General features: G+C 40.9%; 1 protein-coding gene across 3 annotated transcripts in view; it reads left to right on the top strand.

Moving 5' to 3' along the window:
* Positions 1-4,239: 4,239 nt before the first annotated feature.
* Positions 4,240-12,851, top strand: part of LOC119978591 (transmembrane and death domain protein 1-like) — a 42,073-nt gene continuing 33,461 nt past the window's right edge. Inside the window, exons 1-2 of one of the 3 annotated variants that reach the window (XR_005463498.1) lie at positions 4,251-4,679; positions 7,224-8,250. The gene's annotated coding sequence lies outside the window, so the exon portion shown is untranslated. Of the gene's footprint in view, positions 4,689-7,223; positions 8,251-12,851 lie in introns of those variants that run through there. The other 2 variants (XM_038820357.1, XM_038820356.1) reach the window with 2 other exon arrangements.

Raw genomic sequence — 12,851 nt, 5'->3', positions numbered from 1 at the left:
GGTCCGGTTTTCCAAAGTACAGTTGGGGGATGGATCGGTACGTTATTTCTAACAAACTAACAGAGTGTGAGTCAGGGTTTGTTTTGATGAGTCTGGTGAGCTTCTAACCAGGATACCTAACGTATTTGCAGGACCGAATACCTGGTCATGACGAACGAATGTCCTATTTTCGCCACACAAAGGCAAGTGTTTCTCAGGGGATCCTCTTTCATTCTATTTTTTTCAGTTTTCTTGGCAAGACCACAAACTATTCATAGAATCATAGCATTTACAGTACAGGAGGCCATTCGTCCCATCGAGTCTGCACTTAAGCTCACACCTCCACCCTATCCCCGTAACCCAGTAATCTCACCTAACATTTTTGAACACTAATTTAGTATGGCCAATCCACCGAACCTGCACATCTTTGGATTGTGGGAGGAAACCGGAGCACCCGAAGAAACCCACGCAGACACAGGGAGAACGTGCAGACTCCGCGCTGACAGTTACCCAAGTCGGGAATCGAGCCTGGCACCCTGGAGCTGTGAAGCAACCGTGCTAACCACTATGTTACCGTGCTGCCCTATTGCAGGTATACACATCAAAAATATGCATCTTGTCAAAAAGTACATATACAAGGATAAAAAATAGTAAATGATCAATTTTCAGTGGAGGAATAAACTCCCACTGGCCAGTAATTCCTCTCTTCGGTATTTCGTCCCTCGGGACATTTGAAGGGAAGGACAACTTCACATAAGTTTTATAAAATAAACCCATCTGACCTTTTAATTTCCTGCATTCTATACCCTTATGGCATAGTTATTTATGATTGTGGCACTTAACATCAATTTTCAAGACAGTGTTATTAAAACCAAGATCATTTTACCTAAATCCTTAAAAACTGTCAGGGAGAAATGAACTTTGATTTGTGTTTAGGTGCCAGAAATGAAAAGGTACTGTTCCAACATGCAAAAACAGTGCAGTTTTCATCTATGTTCTAATTTATTTTTAAACAGGCCTATACAAGAGATTGGGAGCTGGTTTCTCACGCACAAAGCTATCAGGTGCTTATGATATTGCTAAATATCTGCTGAACAAAGCTGCAAATTCATAAAATTGAAAGAAATTTGTAAAAAGTTTAAGAAAGTAAGTACGCAGAGTCGTTACATTGCAGAATGAGGCCATTCAGTCCATTGAGTCTGACCAACAGGTTAGTTGATTGGGCAGCTCAGTCATTGAGGAAAGCAATGGACGCCAGAAACAAAGTCGCAAACCCTAGCTTTAAGATGTTTTTGCACGTCCAACTACGGTTGCTTTCCTTTGTCCTGGCGGTGTGGAATCTGTCCTACCAAAGCTTGAGAACCTTAGGCTATACTGCAGAAACCCACCTTGAAGTAGATCTGCTGTCTGACTATAGACTTGTTTCTGTCGGTGGAGCCCTGCAACAGTTTTATTTTACAAAGTAGATTTGAATGATCATCCTGTAGAAGCTATAAATTACACACCAGCATTTAATGATCTGATAAAAGCAAATTAGTATGGATGCTGGAATCTGAAACCAAAGAGAAAGTGCTGGAAAATCACAGCAGATCTGGCAGCATCTGCAGGGAGAGAAAAGAGGTAACGTTTTGAGTCCAGATGACCCTTCGTCAAGGCTAAAGACAGAGAAAGTGGGAAATATTTATACTGTGGAGTGATAATGAAAGATGAGTCATAACCACATAAACCCAGGGAAACGGGGTGCTTATACCCACAGAAAGCAAAGGGAAATAGTGCTAATGGCAGTCCCCGGGTTAGGTGGGGTTAGTTGGGGTTACTGGGTTACTGGGATAGGGTGGAGCCATGTGCTTAAGTAGGGTGCTATTTCCAAGGCCGGTGCAGACTCGATGGGCTGAATAGCCTCCTTCTGCACTGTAAATTCTATAATTCTATGATTAGTGGAAAGTTTCAGAGTGGACACCTTGTTGATGTGAGAATTGCTACAGATCACAAACGGGGTTATAACAAGTGTTATATACAGTTTCAGGAGGAGGTAGATGCAATTAATTAACAAGTAATTAAGAAGACTAATGGAATGTTATCCTTTATTATGAGAAGAATTGAATGTAAAAGGATGCTTCATTGTTCAGGGCATTTGTGAGACCACAGGCAGGATTTAACTCAATGGGAACAAAGTCCCATAGCCCCAGTGTACTATGGGAGGGTCCCCCAACTCCCCCACCGCCCAACATCCACTCAGGGCACCCCCAGCTGGATCACCACCATGCAAATAATGCAACCTTGGCAGTGCCAACCTGGTACCCTGGCAGCACCCCTGCCAGCACCACCTGGACACCTTGGCAGTGCCAGGTAGCCCAGGTGGCACCAGCAGTACCAGTCTGCCTAAAGGGCATCCACCTGGGGGCTTCCAATCCCATGGGAGACCCCCCATGAGTGCCATTCTGCCTGGTCCCTGTTTGTGGAGACCAGTACTGGACAGCACTCGCCCAAGGCCTCTGAGGTGCAGGAGATTGATCCCACGCCTCAGGTACCTCAGGGATCTGCACATTAAAGTGAAACTAGCTGTCTTGCTTTAATAATCACATTTGCTAAAAAGTGATCCCCCCACAATGGGCGGGATGTGCATTGTATCGTCTCATGAGATCGCGTTGAATCTCGCGAGATGTTGCGAACCAGGTAGACCCCGGGAGTGGGGTCTCCCGGCTTCTATCGGCCATGCTGCTCTGTGGTGAGCTGCCTTTCAGGCAGAGCATGGCCACAAAATCACACCCCACATCTTGAATACTGAGTGTAGTTTTGGTCTCCTTATTTAAGGAAGGATGTAAGTGCATTGGAGGCAGTTCTGAGGAAGTTTATTAGATTTTAACTTGGAGCAAATGGTTGTCCTATGAGGAAAGATTGGACAAGTGGGCTTGTTTCCACTGGACTTTAGAAGATTAAGGGGTGACTTGATTGAAGCGTATAAGATCCTGAATGGTCTTGACAAGTTCGTCATGGAAAGGATGTTCCTTCTTGTGGGTGAGTCCAGAATTGGGGGCACCATTTTGAAATTAGGGGTCGTCCCTTTAGGACGGAGATGAGGAGAATTTTGTTTCTCTCAGAGGGTTTTGCAACTTTAGAACTCTCTGCCTCAGAAGGTGATGGAGGCGGAATATTGAATACTTTTAAGAGGAGGTAGACTGCTTCTTGTTAGGCAAGGGAATCAAATATTATCGGGGAGTAGAGAGAATGTAGAATTTGAAACACAAACAGATCAGCCATGGGGCAGCGCGGTGGCATAGTGCTTAGCACTATGGTTCCACAGCGCCAGGGTCCCAGGTTCGATTCCCGCTTGGGTTACTGTCTGTGCGGAGTCTGCACATTCTCCCCATGTCTGCATGGGTTTCCTCCGGGGTGCTCCGGTTTCCTCCCACAGTCCGAAGATGTGCAGGTTAGGTGGATTGGCCATGCTAAATTGCCCTGAGGTTAGATGGGGTTTCTGGATTACAGGGATAGGATAGAGGTGTGAGGTTAAGTAGTGTGCTCTTTCCAAGAGCTGGTGCAGACTCGACGGGCCGAATGGCCTCCTTCTGCACTGTAAATTCTATGAAATAAGTAGCCATGATCTTCTTAAAAGGCGGAGAAGACTCGAGGTGACAAATGGGCTATTTCTGCTCCTATTTTAGATGTTCGCATGTGCAACATGGAAGTCTTGTGGGTCACATATTAAAGCCATGTTCTCATTGTTTTTATGCACCACAATTGTTTCTACTGACAGATCTTGATGTTCTGAGGATCGATTCACTAATGAGGCAACAATGTTAACAGACCACATGGTCAGAAATTCAGACAATAGGAAAATGAGAAAATAAGAACTCCAGGCGTCAATAGAACAGAATTGTTTGGGTCAGGGTGGCAAGGGCTGGAGGCCCAGCTGCTAAAAATAAGTTAAATGGGATAGCGTTAATTTGTACAGTGGAGAGTAGGAGAACTATTTCAATGCTTGAAGCTACACTTTTTCCACAAGATCTCACTATTACTTTGAGAAGAAAAGCAATGTTTTTTTTTGAACACTTCATTCTGAAAAATGTTCAACAAGTCTCACGGGGTTAAATATTCTGTGAGCACATATTTGTTGGTCACGTCTGTCGGGGTGAGGCCAGGTGTCAGTTTCTGAAGGCAAAGACTTCCCCTAAAACAGAAAATCCTTTACATGTTGAAGTAGGGGTGGAGTAGAGTGGGAAGAATTGCTGTTTATTGGACTGTTGTCTCCGACAGTCTGACAGCACATATGTTCAGACAGGTAGATAAGGGTTGGATCACAGTATGAAATCTCAAATGGTCGCTCCTCATCTCAAGCTACCTCGATGTGCCTCACCTTAATTTATTTTCTTTATGTTTTTTTCAGTTCTTTTTGCTTTTCCTTTTCTTTTAATCATAAAATGCATATTGCTTCCACCTTTTTGTCTTTCTACAAAGTACCTGGTCACTCATACCTGAATAATGTCTTAACAATTTTGTTTAATCCCTTTCATTTTCTATTTCCACTTCTTTTGTCCTGTCCAATACCCCTTTTGAAACAACATTTTCAACCTTGTTTTCCCTGGTGAATTATCACCTGATCGGCTATTACAAACTTCTCAGTAAACCCAAATGTTTTTTACAAGAAATATGACAAACTGCTTGCTCCAGAGTTGGTGACCAACATGTGAGGAGACATGGTGAGTGATGTAAGTTTTGTAACAATTTACTGGTAACAGGAGCGATTTGATAGGCTTATAAGCATGCTATTTAGTAAGCGGATTTGTCTGAGAAACAGAAACATGGGTTGCTCGATACATTTTTAAGATAAAATAGTGAACTAATAGTATTTCTCATCTCCCTTTCTGTTTCTTTTTCTGTTACTTTAGGCCCAACGGCATTATGCACTATTCTCAATGAGGTGATTAGCAATCTATATGTTCTCAGGCATGTCCCCAAGACACTCCTGAAATAACTACGAGAAGTAATGCAACATGTTGTGGGTTGCTGAGTTTCAGCTTCTTCCTTTCCCTGAGTTGAACAATCTGATTCCACTTGATGTCTCCCAGGTGGCTTGTTTCAGATCAGAATCACTTCACCATGTGAAGGATTTACTCGGTAGAATCTATTTCCTGCCAATGCCTGATTGCAGGATGTCATGGAGTTATTTACTGAGCTGCTGTGGTCCTTAAAATACACTCCAGTTCTTATGGAGTGAATATTCTTTATTGATAGGGAAGGGGAGCAGAAACGAGTAAATTCTCAACTGCTGTTGTAGAAATACTTTCAAAAGTTTTTTCTTTCCCATCTCAGGTCATTTTTAAGTGAGAGGTTTAATTATGTTATTTGAGAGACACCGTAACCTTATCCTTTCCTTTAAAATGAACAGTTTCAGGTTTCATCAAAAATGACTTTGAAGAAAGACAGGATTTTCAAAAAAGATTTCACTGGAGCGTAAACAAAGATTTTTCAAAACAAAAGTGTGCAATGTAATACTCCAAAAATGCCTTCCAGTCCTCAGAGTGCATCTAAAACCAAGTTAAATGTTTATATTTTGGAAGTATGTCAAGTGAGGGATTACCCAGACAAATTATTTTAAGGTATCTACTTTGTGCCCAGTCTATAAATCAAACTGAAATGTTTAAAATGCTCATGTCTACTTCATAAGTTTGGAATCAAGTTAAAGTTTCAAACGGGTATTGCTAATTTTTTGAGGAAGCTGTACTTTTCATAGACTGGAAAATTCTTGGCATCGATTTTGTGTTTAACTACATGAAAAAAAAATAGACTCAGGAGTCTCAAAATACAATTCTCTGAGTAACTTTAGGGGGATGCGAGAAGGTCTGTAGTTGCTGACGCCTTTCAATAATTTTGTATTTAATCAGTCTGATTAAATAAAACCCAAAACATAAAAGATAAAATACTTTTGCTCAGTATTTCAGATGTCAGAAGATGGTACAAGAAATCCTTGAAGTATCTCTCTTTCTCTCAAGAAATGATTCCAATTCAATTTTATCTGGTGCACCTGCAGCTAGAAAAGGGTTAAAGTGTTTAACAAGTTCGAAACACTATGGGGCTGCAAAAGCAATGTGGTCAGTAAAGGGTTATAGCGATTAAGGGCAAACAATGGGTGTTTGTGTTTTAGAGCTTGTAGCAGCCTGCAAAAAGGAGGTATGTTCGACAAGTCTGAAATGGCCTGAAAAATTTGCAGTAGTCATGTGTATCCAGTTAGAGGTGTGGACCTCTTTACTCCAAATCTGCTTTCAGAGCATTTTTATCCCAAAGATCTGGCATTTAATTTTTCCCAAAGGGAGGAAACTGTCCGTTCAATTGATTTGTGTAGGTGTTTATTGCAGGAGTTGCTCAGGCAAGTTTAATAGCTTAACCCTTTCCGTACTGCAGCCACTCATTCCAAATACAGTGGCCCAATGTTTCAATGGTAATGGGTTGATGGGGCTGAATCTTATAAACTAAGAACAGAACAAGACACAATTGATTGGCGTTTTCTTAAGAATGTACTCTTACATTTTGCAATTCAAATACTTCAATTGTAAGTTTGTTGATGTGTTATTGGTTATAGACCAGAAAGCCAGGTAGCAAGGATAAAACTAGCCAATATTTTATCAGCCTTTATATATAGAGATTCACATACAACTCCTCACCAACCAACTAGTTTCAATCTGTTCCTTTTTATATTGCAACAGGTAAATGTTCATGCCCACAACCTGCATACAATATAATATAATGAATATACGATTAACATTACCTATATTCTTACAGCTCACAAAAGACATATTTCAAATTCCCGAAAAAGTATTTATGTTCTATTAGCTAAACAGGTCTCTTGAATGGAAGTAAACTATCAGTCCAGACACACAAAGGATGATGCATCCTGGACTATATCTAAGCATTTGAAGGCCACAAAGGCTTAGTTAAGGGATCATACTAAATGATAAGCAAAACATAGTAGAGGCTAACCAGTTGATCGGCTATTCAATTTCGGGTAACTTAAGATTAACTTCAGATCGCCTTACTTAAGATTTTCGTTCAATTCTTCTGGTTCCTAATCAGCTGAGTTTAATTTATTTTGTATATTGTGCTCCAACTCTATTGTAAACAATTAGAAAAATATCAACTTCATGACAGGTCATTTGATGGGATCTACTGAAATGTTTTAATTCAATCTTAAAATACTGAGTTCTGCAATATAACATTTTTATTAAATTTCTTCCTCTCTATTTTAGACAGATGTGTCAAGAACTGGAATGAGCAATCAGTCACTGGTGCTATAAGTACCAGTCTCTGGTATCCAAGACTGGAATGTTTTGAATCATTTAATTTTACAACTGTAATTTAAGGTATTCCACCTACAGACCTACGTCTTTTTGAAAGAGGATTGGACATGTATCAGGCTGGAGGTCGGTAACTAAAGTCAGAAAGTGATTCAAAACATTTGCATATTCCTATTATTAGTTTAAGAAGATAATTGTTAATAATTCAATGTAAATTTTGCACTCGTCTATTGTGCTCAATGCTAAGTTGTACTTCTTACAGAAAAGTTACTGTTGAAGTCACTGTTATTTGACTGAGATGGTTTATGTAATTTTGATACTACTACTTAATAAACCTAATTGCTTACCATAATAGATTGGTCGGAAACTCAGCAACTTGAGTTACTAAGTACTGAAAATTGTACTGAAATGTTTTCAGCTCCAGTCACTGGGCAGTCTTCCAATCAGACCAATTCCTGTGAGTAAAGGCTACCCAGTAATCTGCTTTGGTGTGCTGGAATTGTACAGTGTATAGTCAGATCAGGAACACAGATGAAATTTGTGGAGAAATCCCTAGTTGCAATGATGCTGTCTTCATTCTGGAAAGGGATGCATTGTGAAGGGTGGCCCGGGTAAGGAGTGAAAAACGAACATTTGAGTGGCAGACAGATGCAAAAGAGTTTCGAAGCACACAAAGCAAGACAAGTTAACAAGACAAATCCACTCAAAGTAGTACCAACAAATGGAACCAGGAAGCAGCATGTTATCGTGCATCGGAATTTTGTTTAGAATAAGCTAATCCATCAGGATTTTAAAATACTTTAAAATGAAGGCTCTTTTGCCAGTGCACAATAAATGAAATAAAATGTGTTAAAGGTGACCAACAATGCAAATATTTGCTCGCTTTGACATTAAGGTGGCTGTAAGGACTAAGTAAAATTGGCTGATAAAATGTGCAAATAGCTTTTTACGTGTAAATACAAATTTGTTCAATTGGAAATAAAATGGATTAATATATCCTGAAAAAGGCCAACAGGTTTGGACGCCCAACAGGTTTGCACACCCAGAACTTTGCAAAGGATAAGATAATACACACATGCTTAAATTACATGAAATATGCCTTCAACTGCACATCGCTAATTATTTTCATATTCCATACTTCAATGTATAGAAATTTAGTGAATGAGTCTGTGGCTTCTGAGACAACAACCAAGTTACGTTAGTGAAAAAAGCTAATTGATGCTGTAAGACTGGATGCCATCCAGCACTTCCTTGTGATGTACCCCTTACTGACATAATCCATGCATTCTGCTGTCCTTCATTCCACCGGAGTCTGTAACATAACCAATCAGATTTCAGTGGAGTGAAGTGCAGGAGACATGGAACACAATCTTCCAATCAACACTGACAGAACGATGGCTAAACCGAACAATCAGCTCCAAGAAAAGGACCAAAATCTTGTCAATCAGCCTTGTGAAGCGCAACACAAGTAACCTATCACTGCCGATCTGCATACAAAGAAATGCAGGGAAATAAAGTAACTCATTGTTGAAGTATGAACTAGTTGTAACCAGAGACCACTTACAACATTATTATTATCGCTTAGGGATTAGTCTGGGAAGGTGAGAATGTTTCTGGGGTTTGGCTGATTTAAACTTCAGTCTTCCTAATCTTGATGAAATTAAGTCTGGTCATTTGAAAAAAAAAATTCTGATCCTTCTCATGTGGTGCATATTCAGCAATAACCAAACAGGGCTATCGGAGTATTGGGAAAAACATTCTTAGCACAAAAAAGATTTGACTGCACCTTACATTTAACGATAAACGTTGATGCATTATGGTCAGATATCTTGGTTTTGAAATATAGTGCAACTTGACTTTTGTAGCTTGCAGCACATTCCATATGGCATTCTAAAGAGCCAATGGCTTATTTATTTTTAGAAGTGTAGCCTCTGTTGTTGTTTGGCCAAATACATCAGCCAAATGGCACACAGCAAGACCTCTCATCAATGGCAATAAAATAAATGACTGATTTACTTGATTTGGCGGGCAATCGTTGCCAGGAAACATTCACTGCCTTTCTTCAAATATTTCCATGGGACTGTTTATGCCCCACCATAACTGGCAGAAGCAGACAACAATTTTGAAAGCTCAGCCACAAGATGGCACCTCTGACAATGCAGCTTTTCCTCAATTCCACACCCATGTCTTAGCCTAGATTAAGAGCTTAAATCCCGAAAAGAGTATTGGCTTTCTGAATCAAAAACACAGCACTAAGCCAAGTTGTCTTATAACACAGATCCATGAGCGAGTAACATAGTGGTGAGAATTTTCATTTAGAAATCTAAAAGTCAACAGGTTAAAGTTCTGGAATTCCTGGCACATTAATCTTCTGTTCATCGTGATAAACTCAACAGTTTCCAACTTGCTGATCCAAGAAAAAGCAGTGTGATAAAATATTATTCCAAATGAGGGTACCCACGGGCACTGGCAGTGTTAGTTTGCTTTTCTGCAAAAACAAGCTGAATCTCAGACTAATCATGAAGCAGAAGCCACATTTTATCAGAGTGGGGTCCATGGCTTTTCCTGCTGAATAAATTCAGTTCAAAGCAGGTGAAGTGGGAGGAATATGGAAGTGCCAGTATCCATCATGTAATAGGGCGCCACGGTAGCACAGTGGTTAGCACTGTTGCTTCACAGTCCCAGGTTCTATTCCCGGCTTAAGACACTGTCTGTGATGAGTCTCTACGTTCTCGCCGTGTCTGCGAGAGTTTCCTCCGGGTGCTCCAGTTTCCTCCCACAGTCCAAAGATGTGCAGGTTAGGTGGTTTGGCCAAGGTAAATTGCCTTTTGTGTCCAAAACAGGTTATGTAGGGCTATTGGGTTATGGGGATAGGGCGGAGGTGTGGGTTTAAGTGGGGTGCTCTTTCCAAGGGACAGGTCGGACTCAAAGGACTGAATGGCCTCCTGCTGCACTGTAGATTCTATGAGAACTCGATTTGGTAGTTTTAAATTAAACGTTCAAAGTATAGATTTTTGCACAAAATCATAGGTGTCATTCAGATAATTTACACCAATATTCTTCAATATATGGAACTGCATACGACCAAATATTCAGGTTAAATGAGTGTGATGAATCCTATAAATAATGAAGACACCCAAACTTACAATTAATCACTGAATATAATGTGATCCATGATGACACATGCATTTTCATTACGTTTACATGTGACTGTACAAAATACAATCCTTCCCAAAAATAGTTACCCTTGAAGATTTTCATAAGCTATCATTATTGTTTTTTGGAAAGAACCTGGCTATGTTTAAGAAGTGGAAAGGGTACATAATTAATTTTTCTACAAAACCTGCCAAGGACGACCATCAGCTGAGCACTCCGCCCATCAAGATCAGGAACGGCCAAGCATTCAGCCATAATAGTTCTCACTTTCACTTCTACACAATGGAGTGTGTCAAAGAAATCGATGATGAACAGAATAACCTCTTGCTCTCTGTATTCAATGGACAAACAAAGAGTAAATAGAAAATGCAACATATCTGTGCTCTGCTAGTCTAATATCCGGTTCAGCTATCTGTACTCCAGCATCTTTATCGGAATAGCTTATTCTTATCACAGATTCACCAGCATTCTGTCCAGGGCCAACCATATATATACATGGTTCAACAGTGAAAATTTTGCCCAAGGTGCCATTATGCACATCTGAATCTTGATCAAGGTGGGGATTTCAGACGGCATTCTCAAAAGCGGGAGACTTCGGGATATCCATTACATAATCATCACTATTTGGTTGGTTTTCACACCCCTCCCCCAACGTCTCACCTGTAAGAGAGTCCTCGGACCCTCCCGATCCCCACCTCACACAGGCCTGATCTCCAGCATGGGTAAAATGTCAGCCTGCAACCTTGACATTGCCAGGCTGGCAGTACCAAGGTGCTTGGGTGTCATCAGAAGTGCCAGTGTGCCACCCTGCCTGGAGGCCAAACACCCAGGAGCCTCCAATCGCCTGGGAGATCCCCCCAAGTGCCATTCCATTTCTGGGGACCATTACTAATTGGTGCCCAATTGGGGTCTCCTCGGAGAGGCCGGTAGGTGCCAGGTGCCATTCGATCAGGCGGAGACATCTTTAAGTGGACTTTTAAGCTCACTTAAGTATGCGAGTCTGGACCCCGCCCATTGTTGGTGGGATCCAGATTACGACATCCCAGAGATCTGGTTAGATCTCGTTGGCGTAACGGCCATTAGGAATCCTGGGAAAGGCCTATCCCAGGATCAACCGGCCGCAACCCATCCCGATTCCAGTGGTGTATAACGCCCTAGGTATATTCCATTGTAAACATTTGAAGAGTTAATACTCTGGGTTTGCATGTGTTTGACTGCAGTAGTCATGTTTTTAAAAAGAATCTTATTTTGCAAGAGCAGAAAGCTTTTAGGAGCCAGAGGTGAACTTGACCAGAGTAAAAACAGCCTGGGCTAATGCAATGTTGTTTGACCACATTTGTTTGTCTTCTATATTATCATTAACACTCCTTTTGTCTTGTGTCCATGACATCATTGTCAATCTCTCCTGACCTCCCACCTATCCCTGACCATCTATTCTGCTCCATTTTCTGCATCCCCTCTCCAACTATATAATCCATCACATTTCTACCCTTCTTCTGTTCTGAAGAAGTCAAACAGACTCAAAACATTAACTCTGCTTTCCTCTCCACAGATGCTGCCAGACCCTGCTGAGTCTGCCCATTATTTTCTGCTTTTATTTCAAATTTCCAGCATCTGCAGTATTTTGCTTTTATAAACATACAAATCACTTTTTTTTTTGTCTTTTTAACAGCAAACTGCAGCTCCCCACATGCTGGAGGGCATCCCATTAGCTCCCGGCGCTCTGTGGAGTCAGGATTTGCATGTGAATCTGACTTCAGGATCCCAGCCAAAAGTGCAAAATGCTGCCCATTGATTCGCCTGATTTGTCAGAAAAGAATCTCCACTGAAATGTATTTCTGTTTGGTCACAATGTATTCTTGGACAATTAAAATAGCTCATAGTCACAACATCACCTTTCCCTTTACCTGATTTAGAAATAAAGCACTTTGCTCAAGTGCATGTTTAGCTCAGTTGGCTGGACAGCTGGTTTGTAATGCAGAGCAAGGCCAACAGCGTGGGTTCAAAGCCTGTATAAGCTGAGGTTATTCATGAAGGCTCTGCCTTCTCAACCTTGCTCCTCCCCTGAGGTGTGGTGATCAAATCACCACTGGTCAGGTCTCCCTCTTAAAGTGGAAGCAGCTTATGGTCATCTGGGACAATGGCAATCATATTGTTCCCCAGTGACGATTTTTAAAAATGCATCAGGTGAAAACCTGATTATTTTAAGTGAACAACGAAGGTAATTTTCTTTTAAGAGTTTGCAACTCGATTCTTACTGTGCGACAGCTAACCTTTTAATTATTCATCCGTCTGTGAAAGGCGAGACAGTAGTATCAGACTTGCAGCTTTTTCAGCATTCCGAAGTCATCCCATGAACAGATATAGAAAAGGCTCTGGAATAAAATATTACCAGGGCCTGGGAATGTGCAGGTTTACATTTAT

The sequence above is a fragment of the Scyliorhinus canicula genome, chromosome 15 (genome assembly GCF_902713615.1).
Source record: "Scyliorhinus canicula chromosome 15, sScyCan1.1, whole genome shotgun sequence".
Classification (NCBI taxonomy): Eukaryota; Metazoa; Chordata; class Chondrichthyes; order Carcharhiniformes; family Scyliorhinidae; genus Scyliorhinus; species Scyliorhinus canicula.
This window is presented reverse-complemented; position numbering and strand designations above follow the sequence as displayed.